Source organism: Pseudophryne corroboree, chromosome 7, assembly GCF_028390025.1.
Source record: "Pseudophryne corroboree isolate aPseCor3 chromosome 7, aPseCor3.hap2, whole genome shotgun sequence".
Lineage (NCBI taxonomy): Eukaryota > Metazoa > Chordata > Amphibia > Anura > Myobatrachidae > Pseudophryne > Pseudophryne corroboree.
The window spans coordinates 213,155,352-213,170,626 of record NC_086450.1 but is presented as its reverse complement, the minus strand read 5'-3'; the positions used below and the strand labels follow the sequence as shown (position 1 = coordinate 213,170,626).

The 15,275-nt window shown below is 47.2% G+C and overlaps 1 pseudogene; it reads left to right on the top strand.

Moving 5' to 3' along the window:
• Positions 1 to 724: 724 nt before the first annotated feature.
• LOC134947266 (5S ribosomal RNA) lies at positions 725 to 843 on the top strand (annotated as a pseudogene).
• Positions 844 to 15,275: the final 14,432 nt, after the last annotated feature.

Genomic DNA, 15,275 nt, shown 5'->3' with positions numbered 1-15,275 from the left:
TGGGGTATCCTACTAATGGACCCAGTCCTGAAGGAAATACTACCTCCCCAACCTCAGCTCATCTTCAGGAAATCTAGAAATCTGAGGGATATCATTGCACCAAGTATGATAGCGTAAAAGACCATCCAAAGTGGCCATAAATGCACAGGGTCATATAAATGCGGAAGATGTAATATATGCAAACACCTACACCGGAATAGGAAAACGTTCAGCGATTATTATGATAAAAAGGAATATACCATCAAGGAATTTATGAACTGTAAAACCTCGTCCATGATCTACCTTTTGGAGTGTACCTGTAAAATGAAATAAGTTGGAAAGACAAAGAGACCCCTGAAGATGAGGATTCAGGAGCACATCCGAAGTATTAGGAATAAAGTGGACAGTCACGCAGTTCCCAGGCATCTCACGTTAAAGCACAATTCAAATCCTGAGGATCTAACATTTAAGGCTATTGAACATGTAATTCTGGGAGAAAGAGGTGGCGACCTTGCAAACAAACTATCGAGACGTGAAATGTACTGGATCTTTCAACATCGAACTTTGCATCTAATAGGCCTTAATGAAGGATACGAAATTGCACTATTTCTGTGAGGTGCAGTATCCCTCATTCTCATTTTGTCTCTACCTGATTGTATAGCTCACTTAATCTTTGTAGTACACACATTCTCACATATTATGTCAAAATAAAGAATTAATAAACACAGGTTTGGTGTCATGATGTCCATACAGTCAAACCACACTGGTAATGCCCAATCTCGTCTGATCTTGGAAGCTAAGCAGTGCTGGGCCGGATCAGTACCAGGAAGGGACAACGCCTGGGAAGATTTGGTACTGTAAGAGAACGGGTGACATAAAAAACCACTCACCTGGGCACATTTAATAATATGAGACTTAATATACTCAGCCTGCACAATAGTGTAGTAGTTCAATCTAAGTAATTATTACTGCCTGACTAGTTATGTAGAATATGGTTAGTAATCAGCATTCACTTTTTGATGCAATTAGCACTTTCTACTATGAACTAGCACTTACAACCCGTTGCACTATTTTTTATTTATTAATAAACTTCCCCAATAATATGACTATAAGAAGCACTTTAATGACATAAATCGTATAAGATTATATTATTATCGTGTTCTGATACATGCCTCTCTTTATTTATTTATTATGCTGATGGAGCTGCTAAATCTAGATGACCGCCGCCGCTCCCATTAAACAGTAGGATGGAGGAACAAATCTACAGGAAGTTAGATGCGTTCCAGTATGCGGTCCACCAGGTCGAGACTTTGGGATACGCGTCACCAATACAAGAGACAAGGCAGCAAGCACGTGCGCCCTAAATACCCATAAGTGGGACAGAAGTTCGACACATGCGCAGTCACGGATGGACGCAGCCGGAAAGTGTGACGGAAGTGCCGCGATTATGTTTGATGCGGAATACAGCTTCTAAACAATCGTCTTTAATGTAACTAACAATGAATATTGTATACTGATGTCCCTTAATACATCCTCACAGGTTATACATTATTTCTTGGTCCACATAGTAACTAGAAATTTCCAAACAGGATATGACATCATAACTAATTAGTACTTATGAGGGGTATAAATATGAGCCAAGTTCCAGCATTAGATCACCCCTTAATGAAGTCCTAAAGAACGAAACGCGTTGGGTTCCCTCACTGACCTCCATTATTACTAAGATAAGTCTGACCTCCTGCACTTTACCACTCTGTTTTCAAAAAACCTGTATATATTTTTTTTAGAAATACTTTTATTGATTTTTTTTATATATTCTGTACTCTTCTGTGAATTAAATTGTCTATTTTTAGCACCATTGGCTCTTGCATCTTACACTCTCTAAAAAATGTACCATAAGTATATATATTTCTGAACACCACCCATCGCCGTACCCCTATCCCCCTTTCTCTATACACACCACAGTAATATACCCGTACTGTATTTCTTAGGGGCTGGCTGATGCCCGAATACTATTGGGACTGTGTGCTTTATGGTACTACAGTCATATAGACTATTCTGTACAGGTTTTACTAGAATTTTATCCCACAAGTGGTGCTGCATTCTTTTTATATATATATATATATATATATATATATATATATATACACAATTAGGACCTTTCATTTATAATGCTAAACATAGAAGACATTTCACCGTAATAAGGCAACAGAGCCGGTTTACCATACTTCGCAGCAGACTATGGAATACATACCTATCATACGTACCAAACCTAAATATTACACCACAGAGTCGGTAGCAGGGCCGGATTAAAGGAGGGCCGACAGGGGCAGCCATCCCGGGTCCCCCACACATTAGGGGCCGCCACAAACTGTCCCCTGAATCGGTCACCAGCACTGTTAAAATCGTTCTCCCCTGTATTCGGTCACCGAGGAGCTACTTACAGTGCAAAGTCTCGCGGGTTTTCACTTATTGGCACAGATCCGCTCTCGGCCGCTGGGAATTGATGATGAAGTGATGGAGCTGAGTGAGTACTCACCACTCCGACCTCAGTGGCGCCGGCTGACAAGTGGTGGCTGACATCCGTATCTTGGCCGGCTTCACCGGACTCCCTACCCCCTGTTCTGCAGTGCTTCTGAACCAGGCAGGCAGATCACAGAAATTGTAATAATGTGAGTTATTTTTAGTTAGTAGCTGCCTCTGTAGCCTGGAATATAACAATCATTTCCTATATACAGTATGAACACAAATTAAATAAATAATAATAACAAATTTTATTACTTGTGGTTTAGTGATGAGCACTGCACTAATCCATCTGAGCTTAAGCGGTAAAATCATAATTAATATGGACAGTTATTCTTCCTACCTAACCTTCCCTCAATGCAGCCTAACCCTAACCCACCCTTCATACCTAACCCTAACCTCCCCCCACCCCATGGCCTAACCCTATCCCACCCTGGCAAACTTACGATTGGGATGCCGGCAGTCAGGATTCCGGCATCGGCATTGAGATGATATTGATATGTCAGTGCTGGTGTTCCTGCCGCGGGTTGGGATTCCGGCGTCGGATTTTGAGTGTCGGCATCCTGACTGCCGGAATGCTAACCCCTTATATGCCATTTATACTTTTTCAAAAACTGTTTATTGAATAGATTTTCAGTAGATACAATACACAATAAGACCAAGGAAAAGGGATGGAGGAAAGACTTAGGGGACAATATCAGGGAGCAAAAGGGGGGAAGGTCGGAGCAGCATTACAAATGGGCAACGTTGACAGTTTTGGCACAAGAGACCAAACGTAATCAGAGATAAGTAACCTCAGTCATCAAGTGAATCAGAAAATACAGGCAAGACACAATGTGTACAGATCATTAAACACTTTAAAAACCATATGTCAGAGGAGGAGGAGCTTTCTGATGAGTCAACCAGGAGGACTACTTAACCATTATACTTTGTTTATAACATCACCACTATATCACTTTTTTTATAAGGGTCCCCACAAATATGTTGCCCAGGGACCCAAACAGACCTTAATACGGCCCTGCTCGGTAGTACAGATAACTAGGGCAAGTAGGTAGGGCAAGTCACTGAAACTAGCAAGCATCACAGGATGAAGTCAACTCAGTACTCATTGATCCTGAACCTAAAGTACGCTGAGTAGGTAGCAAGTCAATAACTGAAAGACAGAAAGAGACAAGGAACTGAGGAGTTTTCGCAAAAACACTCGATTAAATAATATCGTAAGATCACATTTGCATTTTGCAGAATGGATATGACCTGGATGATGATAGTCAGTTTATTCTTCTTATTGGAGAAGGACCATATTCCACCACTGAAAGAAGCAAAGCTTCATTGTCTATCAGAGAATGAGATTAATATGCACTGCTCCAAAAAATAAAGGGAACACTTTAACAACACATCCTAGATCTGAATGAATGAAATATTCTTATTAAATACTTTGTTCTTTACATAGTTGAATGTGCTGACAACAAAATCACACAAAAATTATCAATGGAAATCAAATTTATTAACCCATGGAGGTCTGGATTTGGAGTCACACTCAAAATTAAAGTGGAAAAACACACTACAGGCTGATCCAACTTTGATGTAATGTCCTTAAAACAAGTCAAAATGAGGCTCAGTAGTGTGTGTGGCCTCCACGTGCCGGTATGACCTCCCTACAATGCCTGGGCATGCTCCTGATGAGGTGGCGGATGGTCTCCTGAGGGATCTCCTCCCAGACCAGGACTAAAGCATCCGCCAACTCCTGGACAGTCTGTGATGCAACGTGGTGTTGGTGGATGGAGCGAGACATGATGTCCCAGATGGGCTCAATTGGATTCAGGTCTGGGGAACGGGCGGGCCAGTCCATAGCATCAATGCCTTTGTCTTGCAGGAACTGCTGACACACTCCAGCCACATGAGGTCTAGCATTGTCTTGCATTAGGAGGAACCCAGGGCCAACCGCACCAGCATATGGTCTCACAAGGGGTCTGAGGATCTCGGTACCTAATGGCAGTCAGGTTACCTCTGGCGAGCACATGAAGGGCTGTGCGGCCCCCCAAAGAAATGCCAACCCACACCATTACTGACCCACTGCCAAACCGGTCATGCTGGAGGATGTTGCAGGCAGCAGAACGTTCTCCTTGGCGTCTCCAGACTCTGTCACGTCTGTCACATGTGCTCAGTGAGAACCTGCTTTCATCTGTGAAGAGCACAGGGCGCCAGTGGCGAATTTGCCAATCTTGGTGTTCTCTGGCAAATGGCAAACGTCCTGCACGGTGTTGGGCTGTAAGCACAACCCCCACCTGTGGATGTCGGGCCCTCATACCACCCTCATGGAGTTTGTTTCTGATCATTTGAGTAGACACATGCACATTTGTGGCTTGCTGGAGGTCATTTTGCAGGGCTCTGGCAGTGCTCCTCCTGTTCCCCCTTGCACAAAGGCAGAGGTAGCGGTCCTGATGCTGGGTTGTTGCCTTCCTACGGCCTCCTCCACGTCTCCTGATGTACTGGCCTGTCTCCTGGTAGCGCTTCCATGCTCTGGACACTACGCTGACAGACACAGCAAACCTTCTTGCCACAGCTCGCATTGATGTGCCATCCTGGATGAGCTGCACTACCTGAGCCACCTGTGTGGGTTGTAGACTCCGTCTCATGCTACCACTAGAGTGAAAGCACCGCCAGCTTTCAAAAGTGACCAAAACATCAGCCAGAAAGCATAGGAGCTGAGAAGTGGTCTGTGGTCACCACCTGCAGAACAACTCCTTTATTGGGGGTGTCTTGCTAATTGCCTATAATTTCCACCTACTGTCTATTCCATTTGCACAACAGCATGTGAAATTGATTGTCAATCAGTGTTGCTTCCTAAGTGGACAGTTTGATTTCACAGAAGTGTGATTGACTTGGAGTTACATTGTGTTGTTTAAGTGTTCCCTTTATTTTTTTTTAGCAGTGTATTTTGGCCCGATTCAGTTGTTTTTCCCCACGGCTACCATTAGGGGGCGCAAAACAGAGCAATTCAATTGCTGCCTCATTTAGTAGCGCAGTAGCAGTGGGACTGACATTTCGTCTCGCAGCCTCCTGAGGTGCAAGAACAAATGTGTGTTACTGTAAATCGGCACTTTGAGTATCCAAACCGAAGTTTGTCTGCCCAAAGTGAGGAATTTAGATGGGTTTAGCCGTTTTACGCTGCTAAACACTGTCTGTTTGGTAGCGACATGCGCAATGTGTAAATCCCATTTAGATGGGATTTTGAGATGGCCAAAACAATTGAATCGACCCCTTTGTGTAATATCTTGGGAAATTTGACTCATCTGTAATTGGGCTTAATGCTAGACCCACAGGCCATTATTGCATAGCATATTGAGCTGTGACCAGATCTAAAAGTTGTGCTTTGGTTGAAGTTTAATTGCAGTCAGGATCTGTGTGCAACCTTCACCAGGGCACTTGAGTAAAATATTACAGACTACTCATAAATGAGCTGGAACAGTGACAGAACAAGTTTGTTTTCCAGCCAGTCTCTTAATACAATGTCAGATCAATATTGCAGTTCACTGAGAAGCTCAGAGGTTGCAGAGTCCGTCTGAGAAAGTTTTGCAGTTACACTGTAGCTTATAACTAAACCTGCCAAGTCGCATGCAAAGGTTAGAGGCCGAACAGTACTAAACTAAGTTTTCTGGAAATTAAAGAATTTTCTCCTGCACTGAAAATCTCCGGAATGGAACAGTTCTGTACAACACGATGCCTGTTAATTAGGGCTTGTTCCGAAGAGTGGTTTTATAGGAATTTTCCAGTTACTACTACATGCATGTTGTTATAAACATGGCTCAGATAAAAATAAGAATTTACTTACCGATAATTCTATTTCTCATAGTCCGTAGTGGATGCTGGGGACTCCGTAAGGACCATGGGGGATAGCGGCTCCGCAGGAGACTGGGCACATCTAAAGAAAGCTTTAGGACTATCTGGTGTGCACTGGCTCCTCCCCCTATGACCCTCCTCCAAGCCTCAGTTAGGATACTGTGCCCGGACGAGCGTACACAATAAGGAAGGATTTTGAATCCCGGGTAAGACTCATACCAGCCACACCAATCACACCGTACAACTTGTGATCTGAACCCAGTTAACAGCATGACAACAGAGGAGCCTCTAGAAAAGATGGCTCACTACAGCAATAACCCGATTTTTGGTAACAATAACTATGTACCAGTATTGCAGACAATCCGCACTTGGGATGGGCGCCCAGCATCCACTACGGACTATGAGAAATAGAATTATCGGTAAGTAAATTCTTATTTTCTCTAACGTCCTAAGTGGATGCTGGGGACTCCGTAAGGACCATGGGGATTATACCAAAGCTCCCAAACGGGCGGGAGAGTGCGGATGACTCTGCAGCACCAAATGAGAGAACTCCAGGTCCTCCTCAGCCAGGATATCAATTTTGTAGAATTTTACAAACGTATTTGCTCCTGACCAAGTAGCTGCTCGGCAAAGTTGTAAAGCCGAGACCCCTCGGGCAGCCGCCCAAGATGAGCCCACCTTCCTTGTGGAGTGGGCATTTACAGATTTTTGGCTGTGGCAGGCCTGCCACAGAATGTGCAAGCTGAATTGTACTACAAATCCAACTAGCAATAGTCTGCTTAGAAGCAGGAGCACCCAGCTTGTTGGGTGCATACAGGATAAACAGCGAGTCAGATTTCCTGACTCCAGCCGTCCTGGAAACATATATTTTCAGGGCCCTGACAACGTCTAGCAACTTGGAGTCCTCCAAGTCCCTAGTAGCCGCAGGCACCACAAATAGGTTGGTTCAGGTGAAACGCTGAAACCACCTTAGGGAGAAACTGAGGACGAGTCCTCAATTCCGCCCTGTCCGAATGGAAAATCAGATAAGGGCTTTTTCAGGATAAAGCCGCCAATTCTGACACGCGCCTGGCCCAGGCCAGGGCCAACAGCATGACCACTTTCCATGTGAGATATTTTAACTCCACAGATTTAAGTGGTTCAAACCAATGTGACTTTTGGAACTCAAAACTACATTGAGATCCCAAAGTGCCACTGGAGGCACAAAAGGAGGCTGTATATGCAGTACCCCTTTTACAAACGTCTGAACTTCAGGGACTGAAGCTAGTTCTTTTTGGAAGAAAATTGACAGGGCCGAAATTTGAACCTTAATGGACCCCAATTTCAGGCCCATAGACACTCCTGTTTGCAGGAAATGTAGGAATCGACCCAGTTGAATTTCCTCCGTCGGGCCTTACTGGCCTCGCACCACGCAACATATTTTCGCCAATTGCGGTGATAATGTTTTTGCGGTTACATCCTTCCTGGCTTTGATCAGGATAGGGATGACTTCATCCGGAATGCCTTTTTTCCTTCAGGATCCGGCGTTCAACCGCCATGCCGTCAAACGCAGCCGCGGTAAGTCTTGGAACAGACAGGGTCCTTGCTGGAGCAGGTCCCTTCTTAGAGGTAGAGGCCACGGATCCTCCATGAGCATCTCTTGAAGTTCCGGTTACCAAGTCCTTCTTGGCCAATCCGGAGCCACGAATATAGTGCTTACTCCTCTCCATCTTATCAATCTCAGTACCTTGGGTATGAGAGGCAGAGGAGGGAACACATACCCTGACTGGTACACCCACGGTGTTACCAGAGCGTCTACAGCTATTGCCTGAGGGTCCCTGGACCTGGCGCAATACCTGTCGAGTTTTTCCCAACGGTTTATAATCATGTGGAAGACTTCTGGGTGAAGTCCCCACTCTCCCGGGTGGAGGTCGTGCTGAGGAAGTCTGCTTCCCAGTTGTCCACTCCCGGAATGAATACTGCCGACAGTGCTATCACATGATTTTCCGCCCAGCGAAGAATCCTTGCAGCTTCTGCCATTGCCCTCCTGCTTCTTGTGCCACCCTGTCTGTTTACGTGGGTGACTGCCGTGATGTTGTCCGACTGGATCAACACCGGCTGACCTTGAAGCAGAGGTCTTGCTAAGCTTAGAGCATTGTAAATGTCCCTTAGCTTCAGGATATTTATGTGAAGTGATGTCTCCAGGCTTGACCATAAGCCCTGGATATTCCTTCCCTGTGTGACTGCTCCCCAGCCTCGCAGGCTGGCATCCGTGGTCACCAGGACCCAGTCCTGAATGCCGAATCTGCGGCCCTCTAGAAGATGAGCACTCTGCAACCACCACAGGAGGGACACCCTTGTCCTTGGTGACAGGGTTATCCGCTGATGCATCTGAAGATGCGACCCGGACCATTTGTACAGCAGGTCCCACTGGAAAGTTCTTGCGTGGAATCTGCCGAATGGGATTGCTTCGTAGGAAGCCACCATTTTACCCAGAACCCTTGTGCATTGATGCACTGAGACTTGGCTCGGTTTTAGGAGGTTCCTGACTAGCTCGGATAACTCCCTGGCTTTCTCCTCCGGGAGAAACACCTTTTTCTGGACTGTGTCCAAGATCATCCCTAGGAACAGAAGACAAGTCGTCGGAACCAGCTGCGATTTTGGAATATTGAGAATCCAATCGTGCTGCCGCAACACTACCTGAGATAGTGCTACACCGACCTCCAACTGTTCCCTGGATCTTACCCTTATCAGGGAATTGTCCAAGTAAGGGATAACTAAAATTCCCTTCCTTCGAAGGAATATCATCATTTCGGCCATTACCTTGGTAAAGACCCGGGGTGCCGTGGACCATCCATACGGCAGCGTCTGAACTGATAGTGACAGTTCTGTACCATAAACCTGAGGTACCCTTGGTGAGAAGGGTAAATTTTGACATGAAGGTAAGCATCCTTGATGTCCCGAGACATCATGTAGTCCCCTTCTTCCAGGTTCGCAATCACTGCTCTGAGTGACACAATCTTGAATTTGAACCTCTGTATGTAAGTGTTCAAAGATTTTAGATTTAGAATCGGTCTCACCGAGCCGTCCGGCTTCGGTACCACAACAGTGTGGAATAATACCCCGTTCCCTGTTGCAGGAGGGGTATCTTGATTATCACCTGCTGGGAATACAGCTTGTGAATGGCTTCCAAAACTGTCTCCCTGTCAGAAGGAGACATCGGTAAAGCCGACTTTAGGAAACGGCGAGGGGGAGACGTCTCGAATTCTAATTTGTACCCCTGAGATATCACCTGAAGGATCCAGGGGTCTACTTGCGAGTGAGCCCACTGCGCGCTGAAATTCATTGAGACGGGCCCCCCACCGTGCCTGATTCTGCTTGTAAAGCCCCAGCGTATACTGAGGGCTTGGCAGAGGCGGGAGAGGGTTTCTGTTCCTGGGAACTGGCTGATTTCTGCAGCCTTTTTCCTCTCCCTCTGTCACGGGGCAGAAATGAGGAACCTTTTGCCCGCTTGTCCACGAAAAGACTGCGCCTGATAATACGGCATCTTCTCATGTTGAGAGGCGACCTGGGGTACAAACGTGGATTTCCCAGCTGTTGCCGTGGCCACCAGGTCTGAAAGACCGACCCCAAATAACTCCTCCCCTTAATAAGGCAATACTTCCAAATGCCGTTTGGAATACGCATCACCTGACCACTGACGTGTCCATAACCCTCTACTGGTAGAAATGGACAACGCACTTAGACTTGATGCCATTCGGCAAATATTCCGCTGTGCATCACGCATATATAGAAATGCATCTTTTAAATGCTCTATAGGCAAAAATATACTGTCCCTATCTAGTGTATCAATATTTTCAGTCAGGGAATCCGACCACGCCAACCCAGCACTGCACATCCAGGCTGAGGCGATTGCTGGTCGCAGTATAACACCAGTATGTGTGTAAATACATTTTAGGATACCCTCCTGCTTTCTATCAGCAGGATCCTTAAGGGCGGCCATCTCAGGAGAGGGTAGAGCCCTTACAAGCGTGTGAGCGCTTTATCCACCCTAGGGGGTGTTTCCCAACGCACCCTAACCTCTGGCGGGAAAGGATATAATGCCAATAACATTTTAGAAATTATCAGTTGTTATCGGGGGAAACCCACGCATCATCACACACCTCATTTAATTTCTCAGATTCAGGAAAACTACAGGTAGTTTTTCCTCACCGAACATAATACCCCTTTTTGGTGGTACTCGTATTATCAGAAATGTGTAAAACATTTTTCATTGCCTCAATCATGTAACGTGTGGCCCTACTGGAAGTCGCATTTGTCTCTTCACCGTCGACACTGGAGTCAGTATCCGTGTCGGCGTCTATATCTGCCATTGAGGTAACGGGCGCTTTAGAGCCCCTGACGGCCTATGAGACGTCTGGACAGGCACAAGCTGAGTAGCCGGCTGTCTCATGTCAACCACTGTCTTTTATACAGAGCTGACACTGTCACGTAATTTCTTCCAACAGTTCATCCACTCAGGTGTCGACCCCCTAGGGGGTGACATCACTATTACAGGCAATCTGCTCCGTCTCCACATCATTTTTCTCCTCATACATGTCGACACAAAAGTACCGACATACAGCACACACACAGGGAATGCTCTGATAGAGGACAGGACCCCACTAGCCCTTTGGGGAGACAGAGGGAGAGTTTGCCAGCACACACCAGAGCGCTATATATATACAGGGATAACCTTATATAAGTGTTTTTCCCCTTATAGCTGCTGTATAGTTAATACTGCGCCTAATTAGTGCCCCCCTCTCTTTTTTAACCCTTTCTGTAGTGTAGTGACTGCAGGGGAGAGCCAGGGAGCTTCCCTCCAACGGAGCTGTGAGGGAAAATGGCGCCAGTGTGCTGAGGAGATAGGCTCCGCCCCCTTATCGGCGGCCTTATCTCCCGTTTTTCTATGTATTCTGACAGGGGTTAAATGCATCCATATAGCCCAGGAGCTATATGTGATGCATTTTTTTTTGCCATCCAAGGTGTTTTTATTGCGTCTCAGGGCGCCCCCCCCCCTGCGCCCTGCACCCTCAGTGACCGGAGTGTGAAGTGTGCTGAGAGCAATGGCGCACAGCTGCAGTGCTGTGCGCTACCTTGTTGAAGACAGGACGTCTTCTGCCGCCGATTTTCCGGACCTCTTCTGCCTTCTGGCTCTGTAAGGGGGCCGGCGGCGCGGCTCTGGGACCCATCCAAGCTGGGCCTGTGATCGTCCCTCTGGAGCTAATGTCCAGTAGCCTAAGAAGCCCAATCCAGTCTGCACGCAGGTGAGTTCGCTTCTTCTCCCCTTAGTCCCTCGATGCAGTGAGCCTGTTGCCAGCAGGTCTCACTGAAAATAAAAAACCTAAACTAAAACTTTCACTAAGAAGCTCAGGAGAGCCCCTAGTGTGCACCCTTCTCGTTCGGGCACAGAGATCTAACTGAGGCTTGGAGGAGGGTCATAGGGGGAGGAGCCAGTGCACACCAGATAGTCCTAAAGCTTTCTTTAGATGTGCCCAGTCTCCTGCGGAGTCGCTATCCCCCATGGTCCTTACGGAGTCCCCAGCATCCACTTAGGACGTTAGAGAAAAGTACAGTAGCAGAGCTGAGTTTAAGTTGGCTGTTCTTGCTCCACCCAGGGCCGAAACTACAATTGTGTCAGAGATGCAGGACTGGTCGGCAGCACCCGCAAGGCTGTACTGTACTTGTGCTTTATTGCTCTGCCCCAGCCCCTCCGCTGCTAGCTACAGCGCTGCTCGCTGTCATGTATATAACAAGGTCTGGCGGCGCAGCTCCTTCTCTGCTGGGTACTCCACTATATACACTACCCGCCCACATGCTCCACCCCCTCCTGGCTCACTCACCTGTCTCCAGCTGCAGCACCACGGAAGTGCACACCTCCCAGTGCAGAAAGGGCTGTACTCCCACACCACCATAGCACACTGCACCATTGCACTCACAGGTATCACAAGGGGGTGGGGGCTGCGGGGTGCACCCGAGTGTCACCCTTCCAAATGGTCACACCAAAATGCCAACAGTGAGAGTGGCCGGATACTGCAGTGTGAAATTATCCTACAGCACTGAGAAGGAGGCAGCAGAAGAGTTTCTACGGGCAGCTGTTATGCCCCCCAGAGTGAGGTAGTCGGGGGCTTCCACTATGAGGCCATGCCCCCTCTAGTGACAGCAATGAGGCTCCCGTGAAGTCACGCCCCCTGCACGTGAAGTTATGCCCCCTTTCAGATGCATGTCACTGACTTTGGTGCTAACATTGATTGTACTTGCCAACTTTGAAAACTTATCCTTTGGAAGAGTTCCCAGTGGGGATATACAGTTGAACACTAAGGCTGCCATGCCAGGTACTGTAATTCTTATCATTAGGTCCAGTGAAGAGTAGAGATGAGCGCCTGAAATTTTTCGGGTTTTGTGTTTTGGTTTTGGGTTCGGTTCCGCGGCCGTGTTTTGGGTTCGAACGCGTTTTGGCAAAACCTCACCGAATTTTTTTTGTCGGATTCGGGTGTGTTTTGGATTCGGGTGTTTTTTTCAAAAAACACTAAAAAACAGCTTAAATCATAGAATTTGGGGGTCATTTTGATCCCAAAGTATTATTAACCTCAAAAACCATAATTTACACTCATTTTCAGTCTATTCTGAATACCTCACACCTCACAATATTATTTTTAGTCCTAAAATTTGCACCGAGGTCGCTGTGTGAGTAAGATAAGCGACCCTAGTGGCCGACACAAACACCGGGCCCATCTAGGAGTGGCACTGCAGTGTCACGCAGGATGTCCCTTCCAAAAAACCCTCCCCAAACAGCACATGACGCAAAGAAAAAAAGAGGCGCAATGAGGTAGCTGTGTGAGTAAGATTAGCGACCCTAGTGGCCGATACAAACACCGGGCCCATCTAGGAGTGGCACTGCAGTGTCACGCAGGATGTCCTTTCCAAAAAACCCTCCCCAAACAGCACATGACGCAAAGAAAAAAAGAGGCGCAATGAGGTAGCTGACTGTGTGAGTAAGATTAGCGACCCTAGTGGCCGACACAAACACCGGGCCCATTTAGGAGTGGCACTGCAGTGTCACGCAGGATGTCCCTTCCAAAAAACCCTCCCCAATCAGCACATGATGCAAAGAAAAAGAAAAGAAAAAAGAGGTGCAAGATGGAATTGTCCTTGGGCCCTCCCGGGCCCTCCCACCCACCCTTATGTTGTATAAACAAAACAGGACATGCACACTTTAACCAACCCATCATTTCAGTGACAGGGTCTGCCACACGACTGTGACTGATATGACGGGTTGGTTTGGACCCCCCCCAAAAAAGAAGCAATTAATCTCTCCTTGCACAAACTGGCTCTACAGAGGCAAGATGTCCACCTCATCATCACCCTCCGATATATCACCGTGTACATCCCCCTCCTCACAGATTATCAATTCGTCCCCACTGGAATCCACCATCTCAGCTCCCTGTGTACTTTGTGGAGGCAATTGCTGCTGGTCAATGTCTCCGCGGAGGAATTGATTATAATTCATTTTAATGAACATCATCTTCTCCACATTTTCTGGATGTAACCTCGTACGCCGATTACTGACAAGGTGAGCGGCGGCACTAAACACTCTTTCGGAGTACACACTTGTGGGAGGGCAACTTAGGTAGAATAAAGCCAGTTTGTGCAAGGGCCTCCAAATTGCCTCTTTTTCCTGCCAGTATAAGTACGGACTGTGTGACGTGCCTACTTGGATGCGGTCACTCATATAATCCTCCACCATTCTATCAATGTTGAGAGAATCATATGCAGTGACAGTAGACGACATGTCCGTAATCGTTGTCAGGTCCTTCAGTCCGGACCAGATGTCAGCATCAGCAGTCGCTCCAGACTGCCCTGCATCACCGCCAGCGGGTGGGCTCGGAATTCTGAGCCTTTTCCTCGCACCCCCAGTTGCGGGAGAATGTGAAGGAGGAGATGTTGACTGGTCGCGTTCCGCTTGACTTGACAATTTTGTCACCAGCAGGTCTTTCAACCCCAGCAGACTTGTGTCTGCCGGAAAGAGAGATCCAAGGTAGGCTTTAAATCTAGGATCGAGCACGGTGGCCAAAATGTAGTGCTCTGATTTCAACAGATTGACCACCCGTGAATCCTTGTTAAGCGAATTAAGGGCTCCATCCACAAGTCCCACATGCCTAGCGGAATCGCTCCGTGTTAGCTCCTCCTTCAATGTCTCCAGCTTCTTCTGCAAAAGCCTGATGAGGGGAATGACCTGACTCAGGCTGGCAGTGTCTGAACTGACTTCACGTGTGGCAAGTTCAAAGGGCATCAGAACCTTGCACAACGTTGAAATCATTCTCCACTGCGCTTGAGACAGGTGCATTCCACCTACTATATCGTGCTCAATTGTATAGGCTTGAATGGCCTTTTGCTGCTCCTCCAACCTCTGAAGCATATAGAGGGTTGAATTCCACCTCGTTACCACTTCTTGCTTCAGATGATGGCAGGGCAGGTTCAGTAGTTTTTGGTGGTGCTCCAGTCTTCTGTACGTGGTGCCTGTACGCCGAAAGTGTCCCGCAATTCTTCTGGCCACCGACAGCATCTCTTGCACGCCCCTGTCGTTTTTTAAAAAATTCTGCACCACCAAATTCAAGGTATGTGCAAAACATGGGACGTGCTGGAATTTGCCCATATTTAATGCACACACAATATTGCTGGCGTTGTCCGATGCCACAAATCCACAGGAGAGTCCAATTGGGGTAAGCCATTCCGCGATGATCTTCCTCAGTTGCCGTAAGAGGTTTTCAGCTGTGTGCGTATTCTGGAAAGCGGTGATACAAAGCGTAGCCTGCCTAGGAAAGAGTTGGCGTTTGCGAGATGCTGCTACTGGTGCCGCCGCTGCTGTTCTTGCGGCGGGAGTCCATACATCTACCCAGTGGGCTGTCACAGTC